We start from the raw sequence: 17,667 nt of genomic DNA on the forward strand, positions 1-17,667 counted from the left end.
TGGTCGATGTGAGGGGGCATGGGTAGCGACCCATGGGTGGTCCTCGCCCGGTGAGCTCATTGCCAGTGGGTCAGGGCTTTAGGGCCTTGCCCCTTGCATCTAGGTATGTACCCCTATTTCTTTTGATCTCATAGTTAGAGTTTTTTGAGCGCGACTGACCTGTATTTTTTTATAGCAGCCAAATACTGATAGGATTGAGCATCGCCCTGCCTCTCGTGCCGAAGGAGTGGAGACCCAACCTACAACGAGTCACGATGAGCAGCAGGGAAAGTAGGATGGTGGTGGTGCAACCTTCCCCTCTAGGGGAAGCGCCCTCCCAGCCGGTCGTATGCTCGGCAGCAGTGACATCGGTGGTGATGGCGGTGATCCCGGTGGCAACGGCAAAGGCTGGGTCAGAGGTGACCCTCGTGATCCCTCCTGCATCGCCTGCGACAAAAGAGAAGAGGGAGACCAGGCTCCCTGCCTTGCCTAGCGGAGGGACGCACGGCTCGCCCACCTAGTCTGAACTAGAGGTGTTAGTGGGCGACGTGGCCAGGCCAGAGGCAGAACTTCCATCAATGGGTCATGGGGTCGAGGCAATGGAGATCGCCTCCCTCGGCGAGGTAGGTGCTATAGTGGAGCCATCAGTGATCCTGTCGTCATAGGAGCTGGCGATGGTCCGGTCATCGACTGGGCCTTCTAGTAGGTTGGAGGCGATCCACAAGCTGGTGTGGCCCTGCCCTAGCGATCCAAGAAGGTATAGTTCATCTTTTGGGGTGAGGAGGAGGTGTAGCTCTAGGACTTACTTAGGGAGAGAGGACCCGTGATGGAGTCCAATCTCGCCCAAACCAAGGCGAGGCTCAAGGAGGCCTTGCAGTGGTTTGAGTCCGTCCATTAGGTGGTTACGGTCGATCTTCCCTATGTTGCAGAGGTAAGTTTTCTGCATTTTTAGCGTTCGTCCGTGACTCTTTGGTCTTTTGCTGGTTGTTTCAGCATGTTTGCTTCTTGCTTTACAGGGTTTAGAGGAGATGTCGAGCCACAAGTCCTGTTTCCTCCAGGAGGAACATGCTCGGATGGAGCAGGCAGCCATGATGTCATGGCGGGTCACCAAGCTTGAGCGCCAGCTGGTGTCTGCCCGCCATGAGTCCCAAGACCATGTGGTTGAGGTGATGGGAGCGCGGGTGGCGGAATTGCTCGCGGAGGAACGAGTGACTGCCACCGAGCGAGGACTCGATGTGACGAACGCCCACCAGGCACAGACCAAGGTGGTGGTCTAGAAGTCCCTGGCGAAGACTAAGGCAGTGCTCCATAAGTCCCTGGAGTCTCTAGAGTCGGAGCGGAAGGCTCGGTCGAAGGTCGACCAGGTAGTGCTCACGCTCTAGGGCTAGGTGCTTTGGATGGAGGAGTCAAACGCTCGGCTGTGTGAGGAGGTGACTCAGCAAGAGAAGGGACTCTCCATCCTCGAGAACACCTGCCTTGGTATGTACCAGTTCTGCTTTTGGTTGACGCCTTAGTTTTCCCTTTCTTTGCATCTAAACTTATCGTCCTTCTTCTAGAACTGGGTGGAAGGGTTGGATCGCTAGAGCGGGAGCTGAAGACAGCCAAGGCGGTGATTGGTTGGAGTGCGAAGGCACTGGCCATGTCCCTTGAAGAGCAACATGCTCTCAAGGGGGAGCTTGGCCAGATCCGTAATGTCACCTACGTCGTCGTCTCAGAGGTGTTTGGGTCAGCACCGAGCACTAGCATGCCCGCCATCTAGCTGGCAGAGGTTTTGAATGAGGTTCAAGCGCTCATCTCTGATGGGATATTCTACAGGACATTAGGGGTGCTAACCTCAATGGCGACTCACCACCCAGATCTAGATTTTGCTGCCATCTACAGCGGGTATGCCGATGACTAGAGCATAGACAACATCCATGCGCTCAGGGAGAGCTTGATGCCATGTGCACAGATGGTGGCCAAGCAAGTCTCCGCATAGTGGGTGATGGAGGCTCGCCATGCGAGCATAGCTAAAGGCATGCGTCAAGAAGACGTCACCCAGCCTATGGATGGAGTGGTGGCTGGGTCAGAACCGAGCGTTGTCCTACCTCCGACCGAATTGAGTGTCGCCCCATCAGAGAGCGAGCAGCCCTTATCTTCACTGGTCGTGCCGTCAACCGATGTCACTGGGCGGTCATAGTAGAATTAGAAGTAGTCAACATATATAAAAGTTTAAGTTCGTGGGGAAGCCCCCGTGTGAACAGTTTGTATTTATGAATACATGAATTTCATTTTGTGATGTATCACTTCGTAAGGGGAAGCTTGTCCCATCCGTTCTTTGTTTTTACCCTAGCATAGCTCTATCTTTTATCCTTTCTTTTTTGCACCTGCCTATTTGACCCATGGGCTGCAACCTTAAGAACCCAAGCATGGCCCACGAGGCTCAGTTGCTTGTTACCATAGGTCGTGGCAGGGTGTGATCGGTCAGGAGTTTAAGGCAAAGTTAAGTAGGGTAATTAAAGGAACGAACTACCCTTTTGTTCAGGTAAAAAGTATCTACTATATGATAGTAAAACAAGAGGTGGTATCGCACCCTCGTGGAGCCCCTGAGCGACCTAGGCCGAGAGTGTTCGGGCCAGGGTGCTTGTAGGAGCAAACATTTAAATGAAAGAAAATGGTAAGACCAAATTTTTAAGGGAAGAAACAATGTAACTGTTCGATGTTCCAAGTGTTGGTGAGAACCTTTGTCGACAGAATATCATCGACATTCTTCTGAGGGGTATCCCACGAAGGTAGATTGATCGGTAGAGAAGCGTGAGATCAAGAACAAGAAGGCAACAGAGACACACAAGTTAGACAAGTTCAGGTCGTCAATATGACATAATACCCTACTCCTATGGTCTGTTGGTTTGTATTAGCTATCGTATGATATTGCGTGAGTTTGGAGGCGGTCCCTGCCTGCCTTATATAGTCTGAAAAGTAGGGTTATAAGTCTGTTAGATCTGAGAGATAACCAAAAAGTAATAATTGATTATAGGAATCTTGGAATCATATGTATCCTAACAGATCTCGTAGTATCTTTAGGATATATTTCTAGTGTCTTGCAGGAGGCGCCGAGCAGAGTCATGCCCCACAAGGCTTTGTCTTGTGGGCTAGGCCACCCTAGGGGGCGTAGCCCATGTGGTCTGTTGTGGGTATCCGAGATCGTACCCCCAATAGGTAGTCCCCGAGCGCCTTGTACCCATTGTGCAACGCCGTCTTGAGCTTGTCTGAGCGAGTGCAAATAAAGTTGAGCAGTCAAACTCATGGTCCGACCACCGTGATAAGTTGCCAAGTAGTTGTGAGCAGTTGCCAAGCAGCATATACCGTCTCTATGCAGCATAACCCAAGTATGGCTTGCCATAAGGGTGTAAGGAGCTCAAATTTAGAATCGAAAATTTCATCGTAATGGACCAAGTGTGCCCATTTAGTCCGACCATAAGAAAAGGAGATAGTCGTCTTCAACTTTAAGAGGTGCGGAGTCTTCTAGATTTAAGCAAACACACTCACCGCAAGGTGAAGTATGCCCACTTAGTCTCTGACCCTGACAGCAGATGACATAGTCATGTGGTACCAGGGTCTAAAGTAGAAGAATAATAGAAGACCCACCGAGCAGGCGGCCGGTCCCCAGGTGTAGCCCTGAAACACACATTCACCGCAAGGTGAAGTGTGCCCACATAGTCCCTGAGCCTAATAGTAGGTGATATAGTCATGTGGTGCCAGGGTTAGAAACAACAGTCAACTTGTAGAAAACATAATCGTGGAGAAATCACCGAAGTAACGGCTATACAGTAGCAATTATTGAGCTGTAACGGTTGGCGGAGAGGTCGGCGTATATTCGTCGAGCCATAACAAATTGCGAAGATAAATCAGCGATATGGGCCAAAGTTGCGTGAAGGCCCAGGTAATGGCCCACCTTTAGTTGTGAAGAATTCGGGGTGGCATAAATCATGGGAACAGTTCCCCAAAAACCCTCGAATGCGAAAGGGTGGGAAAGTGCTTTATAACTATGCCGCCACACCCCACGCTTATACCTTTGTCCCTTTGCCATTTCATCTTCCTCCTCAGCTCTTGTTCCTCCTAATTCACGTCCACACACACATCCGCCACCAATCTCAAACCAGATCTTAGAAATGGCATCGAAGAAGGGTTCTGTGAAGCCAAAGAAGGCGGTCGCCGGAGCCAGCCACGACGAGGAATGGGTGTCAACGAAGATGGGGAAGACGGAGCTCAATAGGATGGTGGCAGTAGGCATTCTTCCATACCATGTCACCGCCAGATGGTGACCAGCCAACGGTGAGCCCTTCCTGATGCCTAACACTGATGAAGCTATAGTGTTTGAGGATTATTTCTGGCGTGGGTTAGGATTCCCTATTCATCCTTTCCTACGGGATCTACTGGAGTTCTTGACGATTAGTCTATGCAATGTCCACCCAAACACCATATTGCACATCTTAGTCTTTATCCATTTCTATGAGACATATCTGGGGGTTCTGCCGCTCTTCAACCTCTTTAGACACATATTCTGGTTGAAGAAGAAGGGCGGCGGTGGTTCCAAGGTGGTCGGCGGCGTATATCTGCAGCTCCAGGATGGGATGGCCAGCTAATACATCAATGTACCACTGAATACTTCTCTGAAAGGGTGGAACTCTAGGTGGTTCTACATGAAGTAGAGCCACCATGCAATGCGCTACGACGTCCACCACACCCCGGAAAGCCAGAAGAGCTAGTCGGAGAAACCGAACAGCGCTGACATGGAGCAGGTGAGGGAACTCCTCGACTTGATTAAAGGCATGGAGATTAACGGCGAACTAGTGGTGGCAAGCTTCATAGTGCGCCGCATCCAACCCTACAAGGAGAGGGCCCACCTGAGTTTGACTTCAGGGGTGATGACGATGGGACCCAGGAGAGGACGGAGCGACTAACGAGGAAAGACGTGCTAGAGCGGGCCATAGAGCTATTCACTCCCAACGCCTCGTTCAGCATGTCAGGACAAACGAGGGCCTTCAACTATATAAATCCACCTTCTCAGGTAACCATCTCGATTGTTTTGCTCATGTTGCTTTGTATCCATGATTGTTGCCAAGCGGTGAACTGATTCACTTATGCAAAGATCCATTCATAGGAAAGAGCGGTGTACTTCTCAGGTGTCTTGAGGAGCGATTGGCCAAAGGGAGTAGATTCTCGGCCACCACCATAGCGTGAGGAGGAAACCATCAGCGTCTCGTCGGAGAGTCCATCCCCAGTGCTAGAGAAAATCTGGGGGAAAATGGCAGTGACAGATGAGCCGACCTAGAAGAAGAGGAAGACGGCGACCGCCGCTCCCCTCAAATCGGGCAGCATCTCGCTTGGTGGCGACCAGACCACTCGAACATGAAGGACCATGGTGTTCGAGTGGTCGGATGACGATGAAATTCTAGTGGCTCCTCCACCGAGCACTGAAGCACCTCCACGCAGCACAAGCATGGAGGAACAAGCGAAGAGAGGCGAAGAAGTCCCCAAGCAGTAGGTTAGGGGAGTCCCCGCGTAGCAGGAGACAGGAGCCCCTAAGCAGCAGGCGATGGGAGTCCCCGAGCGATGGGTACAACAAAGACCGATGGTGGAGGAGGCGGGATCTCCACCCTAGGACGCAGTCGTCGACCCCAAGGTTGTGGCTAGGGTTCAGGCAGGCACCGCTGGTTCAAGAAATTGTACCGACAAACCAAACCATAAGTATCCTTATCTTGGAGTCACTTTGCTATCGTTTCTTAACTTATTTGGCGACTAACGAGATGATATGATGCAGTGCAAAGCGTGCGGAAGGTCTAGCCCCACCCATCCAGACTATCGAATAGCCGAGGGCTGATCCTAGGGTGGAGGCAACACTGGCGGCTCCCGCCCTAGAGTCCTTGAGTGCTCTATAGCTAGAGGAGGAGTCAACCACCGCTGCTAGAGGACTTGGCGATGATGAATAGGTGGCGTTAACAATGGATGGGTTAGCGGTAGTGCCTTAGGCAACGGCGGGAACCGCTGGGTCTTCGGGAGTAGAGGCTGGAGTTGTCGATGATGCACTGGAGTCTAGGGCGACGAAGTTGATGGTGCCTGAGGAGCAAACGGCGCCCCCTGAGGGGTCACAGGGCATGGTCAGACCTGCTATCCGGCCACAGAGCCCCTCGATGGTGCCTCGAGCTATGGCAGAAGAGGACAAGGTGGAAGAGATTGAGCGTGCTAAACCTCGACCCTAATCTGTCTGAATCCTCCACAAGCGTGGCAATGAGGTGGTGGTTATCGAGGAAGAAGGCTCCACCAGGAAGATGAGGAGATTGACGACCGCCCTTGTCGGAGTGATGAAACAAATCGAGATCAGTACTGCATCTAGAATGCTCGTCTATGACGTTGGAGATCGAAGTTCATCGTCATCATTATGCATTTGCAGGGGATAACTCAGACTGCCGAGTAGTGACACTAGCTGATAAAGAGGATGAAGCCCCTCGCTGAGGAGAACAAAAAACTCAAAGAGGCGATGAACCTTACGGAGAGACACATCTAGAGGGCTCGGCGTGAGCGAGACCTCACTGAATCCAACACACAGGACCTAGAATACCAGAAGGGGGTCCTGTCTGAGCAGCTAGCGGCAGCATCTGAGCAGCTACGATGCAAGTCCGAGGAGCTAGCGAGTGGCTCCACTCAACTAGAATAGCAATTCGAGCAGCTCAGAAGTGCATCCGAGCATAAAGCAAGTATGATATATCGACGAATGTGCTTTGTGTTGATGAACAACCATATTTTTGGTGACGACTATTGTGCTTGTAGAGCAAGACACAAAGCTCAGCCAGCTATGCCAGGCCCTCAAACAGCTCTGAGAGGAGAAGGCGAAGGAGATAGGGCGAGCAGACAAACAGGCCAAGGAGCTAAACAGTGAGTACTCCCTAGTCGGAGTTACTGCTGAAGTAGTTTTCTTGCTTGATGGAACCTTGTAATGCTTGCAGACTACCATCGAAAGGTCAAGGCATAGTTGATGTGCTAGAGCAGAATGCCCAGACCCAGAGGGACAAGTTTGATGTTGTAGTTATCGGAGTCAAACCGGTGCTCGACTGCGTTGACCTAGAGGTGGCTCCTCAGCCCGACGATAGGTTGCCGCGCCCGGACATCATCATCAAAAGGTGCAAGATGGCGTGGGAGAGCTTTAAGAGCTTCAACCGCGATGCCGTTGTTACTGGCATTACTCATGCCCTTGTGGTGGTTCGGTCCCACTATCAATCTGTTGACCTTCAGGCGATAGGGGTCGGATTCGCTAAAGGGATGGGCGAGGCGGAGACCCAGCAGCTAGAGGATGAGGTGGAGGACGTGGCGAAAAAGTTGGCCAGCGACATCGACCTGTTTGGTGAGATGGACGACGATGGCAAAGCTCGGCGATCTGCTCGGAGATTATCAACTGTAATACCTAGACAATGTAGTTAGAACGTGCGAAAGCGCAAAAAACATTTATGTGTATTTATAAATGTTATAAGGTGCATGTGCATGCAGTTTGCTGGTATTTCAGTGAAAAAATCTTCGTAGTTTTAACCATAACGCAATTATATGTAGTATAAGTAGCATCCGAGCAGTTAGTTTGCTACTGAACCCTATGGCCTCGGCTAGCCCATAGTCCATAATGTCGAGCGCGGAGCCCGTGCACATGTAGGAGGAACAGGCATGACCAAGGAACCACAGCCGACCATCCATAACGCAGAGCGCAGAGCCCGTGGCACATGTAGGGAGAGATCGGAGACTGGGCCTTCTCCATAGAGAATAGAGTGGAACATGTGCTGCTCGGCGGTTGTCAAAATAACTTGAAGATATACATAGTATTAGTAGCGTCCGAGTAGGTAGTTCTTTACTTAGCACTCAGACTTGGCTAGCGCATAGTCCATAACGTCGAGCGCGGAGCCCGTGCATGTGTAGGTGGAATAGGCGTGACCAAGGAACCTTAGCTGACCACCCATAACCCAGAGCATGGAGCCTATGGCACGTGTAGGGAGAGATTGGAGACCGGGTCTTCTCCGAAGAGAAGAGAACAGAACATATGCTGCTCGCTGATCGGCAAAATATCTTGGAGATTTGGAGAAAAATCTTCGGCGATTTGGAGAAACATGTGGCGAAATACATTGGCGATTTGGAGAAAACATGTTCAATGATTTAGAGAAACATGTGGCAAAATACTTTAGCGATTTGGAGAAAACGTGTTTGGTGATTTGGAGAAAAACGTGTTCGTCAATTTGGAGAAAACCTGTTCGGTGATTTTGAGAAACTCGTTCGGCAAAAACGTGATCGGCGCAGTTATGGCAATTTCGTATTGGAGTTTGTTATGGAGTAGCTGAAAGCTCGGCGACCGTAAGTGGTGATTAAACCATAGTGGAGAAATAATGGAGACAAACTATGGAGACCAAAACTTTGTTCATCATGAAGTGGAGAGTACATATCTGGAGCGTTTCAAGGATTGAAACGTATAAGGTGCTCGATGTGCCATGAATTGGGGACATCGATTTCGTCTAAGTCACATAGGCGATAAGACCCTAGTTAGGTAACCTCTTTGACGACATAAGGCCCTTCCCATGGGGAGGAGAGCTTGTGCATCCCTTTGGTTTTTTGTTTCCTACGGAGAACGAGGTCACCAACAGCAAATGAACGACCTTTGATGTTGCGGTTGTAGTACCTCCACAAGCCTTCTAGATACTTGGAAGTGCTAACGCAATTGATTAGGTGTTCTTTCTCAGCCCTATCGACGTCCTCTATTCGAACAGCTACAGCTTGCTCTTCATCATAATTTTCCACCCTCGGTGCTCGAAAGGCAATATCCGCTGGTAGTATGGCTTCTGAGTCATAGACCATGAAATATGGAGACACACTGGTGCTGTGACTAGCTTGAGTGCTTAGTCCCTAGACTACAGCTGGTAGCTCCTTGAGCCATCTGCTTGAATGCTTTTCTTCTTTCTGATATAGCCTCTTTTTGAGGGCATCAAGGACCATGCCGTTCACCCGTTTGACTTGGCCATTGGCTCTAGGATGGGCAACGAAGACATACTTGATGGAGATGCATCGGTCTTCATAGAAGTCCCAAAAGTGATGGTAGTAAACATAGTTCTAAGGTCGGTGATGATGCTGTTTGGGAGGCCGAATTTGTGGATGATATCTTCAAAGAGCTCGACTGCTTTCTTTGTAGTAGCTGAGACGAGCGGTTTATACTCGATCCACTTGGAGAACTTGTCGATGGCGATGTTTACGTACTGAAAACCACCTAGCACCAGCTTGAAAGGCCCAATCATATCCAGTCCCCAGCATGCGAAGAGCCAGGAAGCTGGGATGGTCTGCAGCACTTGTGTCGACACGTGTATCTGCATGGCAAAAAATTGGCATCTTTCACAACGTCGAATGAGGTCTTCTGCATTGGAGATGACCATAAGCCAGCAAAAACCAGCTCGGAAAGCTTTTTTGACCAATGTTCTCGAGGCCGCGTGGTTGTCGCAGGAACCGGAGCGAATTTCAAGAAGTAGCTTCACTCCGTCTTATTGGGTGATGCATTTTTGCAGTATCCCTTCCTTGGCACTTTTCCTTATCAAGTTGCCGTCTACCAGCACGTAATGCTTGCTTTGACGGATTAGACATTCGGTTTCAGTCTTATCGGCGGGTACTTCGGTGCTAGAGAGGTACTTGATGAACTGTTCCCTCCAATTGGCAGCCGACAAAGGTATCGTAAGTACCAGCTGCTCGGCGAAGGGAACTTCTAGAATTTACTTATCTTCCTTAATGGATGGCATCATAAGATCTTGAACAAAGACCCCTGGTGGAATCGCTATGCGAGAGGAGACTAACTTGGATAGGTGATCGGCGAGCTGATTTTGATCGCGTACCACGTGGTGGTACTCGATACCGTAGAACTTCCCTTCAAGCTTCCTGATTTCGGCGAAATATGCATCCATCTTCTCGCTGGAGCAAGACCAGTCTTTGTTGAGCTGGTTGATGACTAGCACGGAGTCCCTGTATACCATGAGGCGTTTGACGTCGAGCTCAACGGCTATACAAACTCCGTGGAGGCATGCTTCATATTTGGTGGTGTTGTGGAGGCCAGAAAGTGTATCCGAAGAACATATCAGAGTTTATGCTTGGTGGGCATAATAAATAGGATGCCCGCACCAGCACCATTGATGTTAAGGGCACCATCGAAGTACATCACCCAGTGCTTGGGGCATGTGGCGGTGATGGGCTCTTGGATCTCGGTCCACTCAGCGATGAAATTAGTAAGCGCCTAAGACTTGATGGTAGGCCTACTTCTAAATTCAATGGAGTAAGTGCTGAGCTCGACATCCCACTTGATGATATGGTCATTGGCCTCTTTGTTGCGGAGGATGTCCCCTAGAGGGAACTCGGTGACTACGGCGATCTTGTAATACTCGAAGTAGTGATGGAGCTTGCTCGAAGTAATCAAGATGGCGTATAGCAGCTTTTGGACCTAAGGATAACGAGTCTTAGGCTCATTAAGAACCTCACTGATGAAATATACCAGATGTTACACCTTATAGGCATGCTCGACCTCCTCGTGTTCGACCACAATGGCTGTGCTGATGTTACGAGAGGCAACGGCGATGTAGATCAAGAGGGTTTCGTCTGGCCATGGCGTCGTCATGATCAGAGGCTTTGTTAGGAACAACTTGAGCTACTCGAACACTATGTCTGCCTCCACCAGCCAGGAAAAGCGCCCAGAGGCCTTGAGGAGTTTGAAGAATGGTAGCCCTTTTTTGCCGATGCATGATATGAAGCGGCTTAAGGTAGCCATACAGCCTGTAAGCTTCTATATATCCTTGACACATGTTGGCCGTTTCATGTTGGTGATGGCGGAGACCTTGTCGGGAATGGGCTTGATGCCTCGAGTGCTGACAATGTAGACCAAGAGTATACCGGATGGAACTCCAAAGATACACTTTGAAGGATTCAGCTTTCATCGGTACCTTTTTAGGTTGGCGAATGTTTCTTCGAAGTCAGCGATAAGATCATCGGCGGTCTTGGACTTGACGACCACATCGTCAATGTAAGCTTTGATGTTGTGGCCGATTCGTTGATCGAGGCACATCTAGATAGCCCTTTGATAAGTCGCCCCGATGTTCTTGAGTTCGAAGGATATGGTGGTGTAGGAATACGCACCGAAGGGTGTGATGAACGATGTCTTGATCCGGTCTTCTTCCTTGAGGGAGATCTGGTGATAGCTAGAGTAACAATAGAGGAAGGGGAGCAGTTCACAGCCAGTGGTGGAGTCTACAACCTCATCTCTCTATTCTTTATTATTTTTTTGAATGAGAATAGGGTTTGCTAACCACTCAGGATGATACACTTTTTTTATGAATCTGATAGCTAAGAGCCATTTTATTTCTACCCTAATAGCCTCCTTCTTGTCTGGCGCCAATCGGCGGAGTTTCTACATGATCGGTTTGGTAGTCGGCGAGATATTCAAGGAGTGCTCAATCTTCTCCCATGGTACCCTAGCATGTCTGTAGGTTTCCAAGCAAACAGGTCGGTGTTGGCACATAGGAAGGAGACAAGCGCGCTTTCCTATTTGGGGTCGAGGTGAGCCCCAATCTTCATGGTCTTGGAGGGGTCATCGAGGCTGAGGCCGACCTCCTTTAATTCCTTAGACTTGGTAGAGGCACGAGGAGGCTTTAGCTCTGGGATCTCCATGTCATCGGTAGGCACTGTGTTGGCTTCGATGACCACACTGGCCATCTAGATGCAGAGGTCGGTGGCTTCGGCGAGGGCAAGACTCTCTATCTCGCAGGCGTAGGCGATGGAGAGGTTGGCCCACAGGGCCAGGATTCCTACAGGCAACGGCATCTTCAGCACCAGATATACATAGTGTGGTACAACCATGAACTTGGCCAGAGCTGGCCGACCAAGTATGGCGTGGTAGGCGGTGTTAAAATTAGCGACGTAGAAGTTAATGTGCTCGACGTGGTAGTTACTTGCCGTGCCGAACTATACTGGTAAGGTGATCTCTCCAAGTGGTTTGGATGCCCTACTAGGTGCCACACCCTAGAAGGAGTCAGAGGGTGTGCGATCTTGCTTCCCGAGGCCCAACTCCTTTAGGGCTCTAGCAAAGAGGAGATTCAGAGCGCTCCCACCGTTAACGAGCAGTTTTCTAAAAAGCACCTTCTGAATGGTTGCATTGAGGACGAGGGGGAAATGCCCTATGTAGGGGATGTCCACCCACTGGTCAGCCCTACTGAAGGTGATGGGGACCTTGGACCATGGGCGATAGCTAGGGTTGGTAGCGGCGTCTTCCGTAGTAACGGCGAGCACCCGCTGTGCGATGAGCTTCCATTCTATTCTGCTCTCGGTGGAGGCGAGGCCCCTGAAGATGGTGGTGGCCACCTTGTCATGGTCCTGGAAGGCTTTGTTATTGCCCCCAGGTTGTCGGCAGCCTCTGGCTCCATCGTTGGTGTCATCGTCTAGCTTTTTGTCCTAGAACTCCTTAGCGAAGCTGAGGTAGTTCTTCATCTTGTGCTTGGTGTTCTTATGAAGAGGGCATGGGACATCGAGGATCTTCTTGTACTGCTCATCATAGTTGCGCTTGGCGCGAGGTTCATTGATGGTAGCGATGATGTGGTCTGGTCGGTGGTGGTGGTTTTGACTAGTCTTGGGTCCTTCTGGCCGATCATGGCCACTGTCATGATGCTAACTATGGTCGTCGTGGCGGCAGTCGTTGTGGTGGCGGTCATCGGGGTGGTCATCGTAGTGGCATATTGGGCAATGAGTGCCTACATCCTCATTGAGGCGCACCTTGACTTCCTCGGTGTTGGCGTACTAGTTGGCGGTTGTGGTCATCTCGCCGATCCTAGTGGGTGGCTTGCGATTGAACTTGGAGTGAAGCTGGCAGTGATAGAGTCCTCGGATGAAGGTGGTGATGACCTCAGCTTCTGTCATGTTTGGAATAGAATTCCTCATCTCGGAGATCGTTGGATGTAGCTGCAGAGGAGCTTGGATGGCTTTTGATTGATGCGGTTGAGATCAAGCTTGGTTCCTGGCCGCGTACACGTAGCCATATAAATGTCAGTGAAGACTTTTTTCAGTGCTTCCCAGGATCCAATGGAGTCCAAGGCAAGGCTAGTGAACTAGTTCATAATGGTTGGCATGAGCATGACAGAAAGATAGTTTGCCATGACACCGGTGTCTCCTCCGGTGGCACAGACAGCAGTGGCATAAGCCTATAACCACTATGTTGGATTCATCCTCCCCTCATAGGGCTTGACACTAGTGATTTTGAAACCATAGGGCCACTGAAGTGTTCAGAGTGCCCTTGTGAATGCTGGAGCCCCTCAGGGTTGTCGACGCCATTGTCTGAAGCGTTGCCATCGGCGAGCAGCTCAAGTGCTGAGTCCGGGTTACCGTACTCTTGCTCGTACTCCTAGCGGTGGCGTACTTCATCTTCATGGCGACCGAAGTGGCATTCGTCAATACGTCATCGTGCATCTCGGAGATTGTTGAGGTGCACTCGGACGTCCTAGTCGACCTCCTGGTCGGGTTGGCAGTGATGCCCAATGCGGTTGCCCCTAGCTCCACCCTGTAGGGGTTGCCTGCCGTCATAGCATTGGTCGGTGAAGCAACTTGGGTGGCGATCAAATCTTGTGGCAACTGATCAACGAATCGAGGTTGTAGAGTAAGAAGGTCTCTGATCCTGGCGGATCTCATTGACCTAGCAATGCGCCGCTTTAAGCATTGTAGCAACCTTAGCGACCTCTAGGGTCTGCGGGAGCTAGGCGAGCTCATTGGCGGCCATGGCCAGGTTAGCACTTAGAGTCTTGTAGACGTCATGGCCATCAACATGGAGAAACTCATCGTCGAGGTTGTGCTAGAGCGGCCTTCCTTGCGAGTCAAGCTGCTGCTTGGCCATCATAAGGGAAATCTCATTTGCTCGGTGTTCTGTGCGGTTGATGTTCTGATTCTCACAAGGAGCATGTTCCTCCTCGGTTTCATCATTTTGAGGGGAGCTGTCAACGCCGATGTTGAAGATTGAGCCACCATGGAACAGAGGGAGAGGAAGTTGCTCGGTGAAGGTTTTGGTGAGAGTCTCTGTAGGGCCCTAGGACTTGGAGTCTAGATTCACCTCTGGGATGGTCTAGAGAGATGCTTCAGAGTGTCGGCCGATGTGGAGCTTATTGATGGCCAACGGAGGCTGGTCGGCGATCTGGTCGGCGAGAGGATGGACGTCTCCCACCTGGTCGGCGAATTTGCCCCTTAGGGCATTTTGAAGGTGGTAGCGACGTTGGTGAGACTGAAGGGCAGAGCCACAACTCCTAGAGTTTTCCTAGCAGCCTCCGGTAGATCTGGATCGGAGGGTGGTTGGCGCTGGACTAGAGTGTCTAGAGCTGATTCGGTGATAGAGAGGCAATTGGCGAGCTTCTGACCAACCTAATCGATTGATGTGATTAGATAGTCATTGTTGGTCTGCCTCCTCTGGTAGCGAGGAAGCAGGCGGCGAGTTATTGATGAAAGCGACCTTAGAGGTGGTTTCGAGATCGGATCTGTAGTCACAGGTGCAGGGGTGATTGGCGCAGAATCGATCTGCACCGACTCAAGGAGCTCTCTGACTCCGTCAGCATTGATGATCCATGAGATCGATTCGACCATAAAGATCTAGCCAGGCTGCAGGAGGGACAAAGAGCCTATGGTAAAAGCCATCTTGTTCGATAAGGAAACAACACGCAAACCCCTACCTAGCGCACCAACTGTCCACAGAATATCATCGATAGTTCTCCAAAGGGTATCCGATGAAGGTAGATTGATCGATAGAGAAGTATAAGATCAAGAACAAGAAGGCAACAGAGACACATAAATTAGATAGGTTCAGGCCATCGTATGATATTGCGTGTTTTTGGAAGGGGTCCCTACCCGCCTTATATAGTCCGAGGAGCAGGGTTACAAGTCGGTTAGATCTGAGAGATAACTGAAAAGTAATAACTGATTACAGGAATCTTGGAATCATGCGTATCCTAATAAATCTTGTAGTATCTTTAGGATATCTTCCTAGTGTCTTGCGGGAGACGCCGAGCAGAGTCATGCCCCACAAGGCTTTGTCTTGTGGGCTAGGCCGCCCCTGGGGTGTAGCCCATGTGGTCTGCCATGGGTATCCGGGGTCGTACCCCCCACAATGTTGCCATTGTCGTCCTTCAGTCGGTAGGCTCCCGATTGAATCACCTTGGTCACCATATAGAGTCCTTCCCATGGTGGAGAGAGTTTGTGTTTATCCTTGGTTGATTGGGTTCTTCGAAGTATGAGGTCTCTGACCTCAAGGATCCTCCCTCTGATTTTCCTTTCATGGTACCTATAAAGAGTTTGCTAGTAGCGAGCAGGGTGAATGAGGGCCGTCTCATGAGCCTCCTCGAGCAGGTCAACCGTGTCTTGCCGAGCCTCTATAGCTCAGTCATGGTCGAAGGCCTTCACTCTTGGGGCACCATGGTCGAGGTTGGAGGGTAGCACTACTTTAGCTCCGTAGGCCAGGAAGAAGGGTGTGAACCCTATGTATCAGTTTGGGTCATTCTTAGGCTCCAGAGGATCACTGGGACCTCTGCAACCCATTGCTTGGCGTACTTGTTGAGTCAGTCAAAGGTGCATGGCTTGAGTCCTTGGAGGACTATGCCATTTGCTCGCTCAACCTGACTGTTAGTCCAGGGATGTCCGACTAAGGCCCAGTCGATCCTGATGCTGTATCCATCATAGATGTCTAGGAACTTGTTTCTAGTGAAGTTAGTTTCATGGTCAGTGATGATACAGTTAGGAACATCTAAACGGTAGATGAGGTCGAGAAAGAAGTTGACTACCTCTTCTGAACGGATGTTGGTGATGGGCTTTGCCCCTATCCACTTGGTGAATTTGTCCACTACTACGAGTAGGTGAGTGAAGCTGCCCGTGCCCTTTTTGAGGGGCCTACCATGTCGAGGCCCTATACCATGAATGGCCAGGTGATGGGGATGGTTTGTAGCTCCTGTGCCGACAAATGAGTTTGCCGAGCATAGAACTAGCACCCCTCACATCTGTGGATGACCTCCTCTTCATCTCATAGCACGGTGGGCCAGTAAAAACCTTAGCGAAAGGCTTTTCTGACTAGCAACCTTGGGGCCACGTGATGTCCATAGATTCTAGCATGGACCTCGAGGAGGAGTTGTTTCCCTTGGTCGGTAGGGACACATTTCATGAGTACTCCCGACGACTTCGCTTATAAAGTTCATCATCGAATGCGATGAATGTCTTGGCGCGTTGAGCGTTCCATCACGCTTCGGTCCTTTTGGGTGGGAGAACCTCATTGAGGAGGTAGGCGAGTAGCGATGCTCGCTAGTCGGCTTGATCGAGTGCTACCACACCGACATCGGTGGGCGACGTCATCATGGAGGCACCAAGGTTGGAGCCCCTGAGTGCTAGGTTGGCATCGGGGTGTGTCTAGATTGGACCTTCCAGGATGCGGGCGGATGGCTCGTGGAGGTCGTTGATTGAGACCCTGTCCGAAGATGGAACCCGCCTGGTAGCCAATTTGGTGAGAAAATCGGTGGTATCATTGTACTTTTGGTGGACATGATGTAGTTCGATCCCCTAGAATTTGTCCGCAAGCTTGCACACCTCCTGGTAGTATGCTGCCATGAGGGGACTTTTGCAAGAGGACTCCTTCATGACTTGCTCGATGGCGATGCATAGTCCATTGATGAGGGCCTCATACTCCATGGTGTTGTTTGAGGCAAAAAATAGAGGCGAATGATGTTGCGGAGCTTGCTCCTGTCTGGGGAGATCAGAACCACCCTAGCCCCCGAGCCAGGCGCCATTATAGACCCATCAAAGTACATCGTCCAGTACTCATGGGTGATGTCTAGGGTCAGTAGCTAGACCTCCGTCCATTCGACGATAAAATCCATGAGAGCCTAAGATTTAATAGCGGTGCGGGGGATATACCAGATGTCGTGGCCCATTTGTTTGAGTGCCCACTTGGAGATCCATCCCACAGTGTCATGGTTGTAGATGATGTCTCCTAGTGGGTATGAAGTGACGACTAGGACTTTGTGGTCGGTGAAGTAGTGTAGGAGCTTCTAGGTCACCATTATCACAGCGTATAGAAGTTTCTGCACCTGGTGGTACCAAAGCTTGGCATCGTTGAGTACCTCCCCAATGAAGTATATGGGTCGTTGGACCTTAAGGTGGTGTCCTAGCTCCTCCCTTTCGATGACTAGAGTGGCACTCACCACGTGGTTGCTTGTCGCGACATACAGGAGGAGGGGTTCTCCCTGTTCAGGAGCGACATGGATTGGGGCCAACGTTAGTGATGCTTTGAGGCTCTCCAAAGCCTGTTGTGCTTCCTCAGTCCAAACAAATGTGTCTATCTTTTTGAGGAGCTTATAGAGAGGCATTCCCCGCTCGCCCAGCTAAGAGATTAACCAGCTCAGGGCGGCCAAACAGCGGGTGAGCCTTTGTATGCTCTAGACATTGCGTTTAGGGCCCATGTTGGAGATGGCTATGATTTTCTCGGGGTTGGCCTCGATACCATGTTTGGACATGTGTATCCAAGTAGCCTCCCCTTCAAAACCTCAAAAACATATTTTTTAGGATTCAATTTGATGTTAAACCTTTGGAGGTTCGCGAACGTTGCGACTAAGTTTGCGATCAGGTCATAGGCTTGAGCTA

Source organism: Miscanthus floridulus, chromosome 8, assembly GCF_019320115.1.
Source record: "Miscanthus floridulus cultivar M001 chromosome 8, ASM1932011v1, whole genome shotgun sequence".
NCBI lineage: Eukaryota > Viridiplantae > Streptophyta > Magnoliopsida > Poales > Poaceae > Miscanthus > Miscanthus floridulus.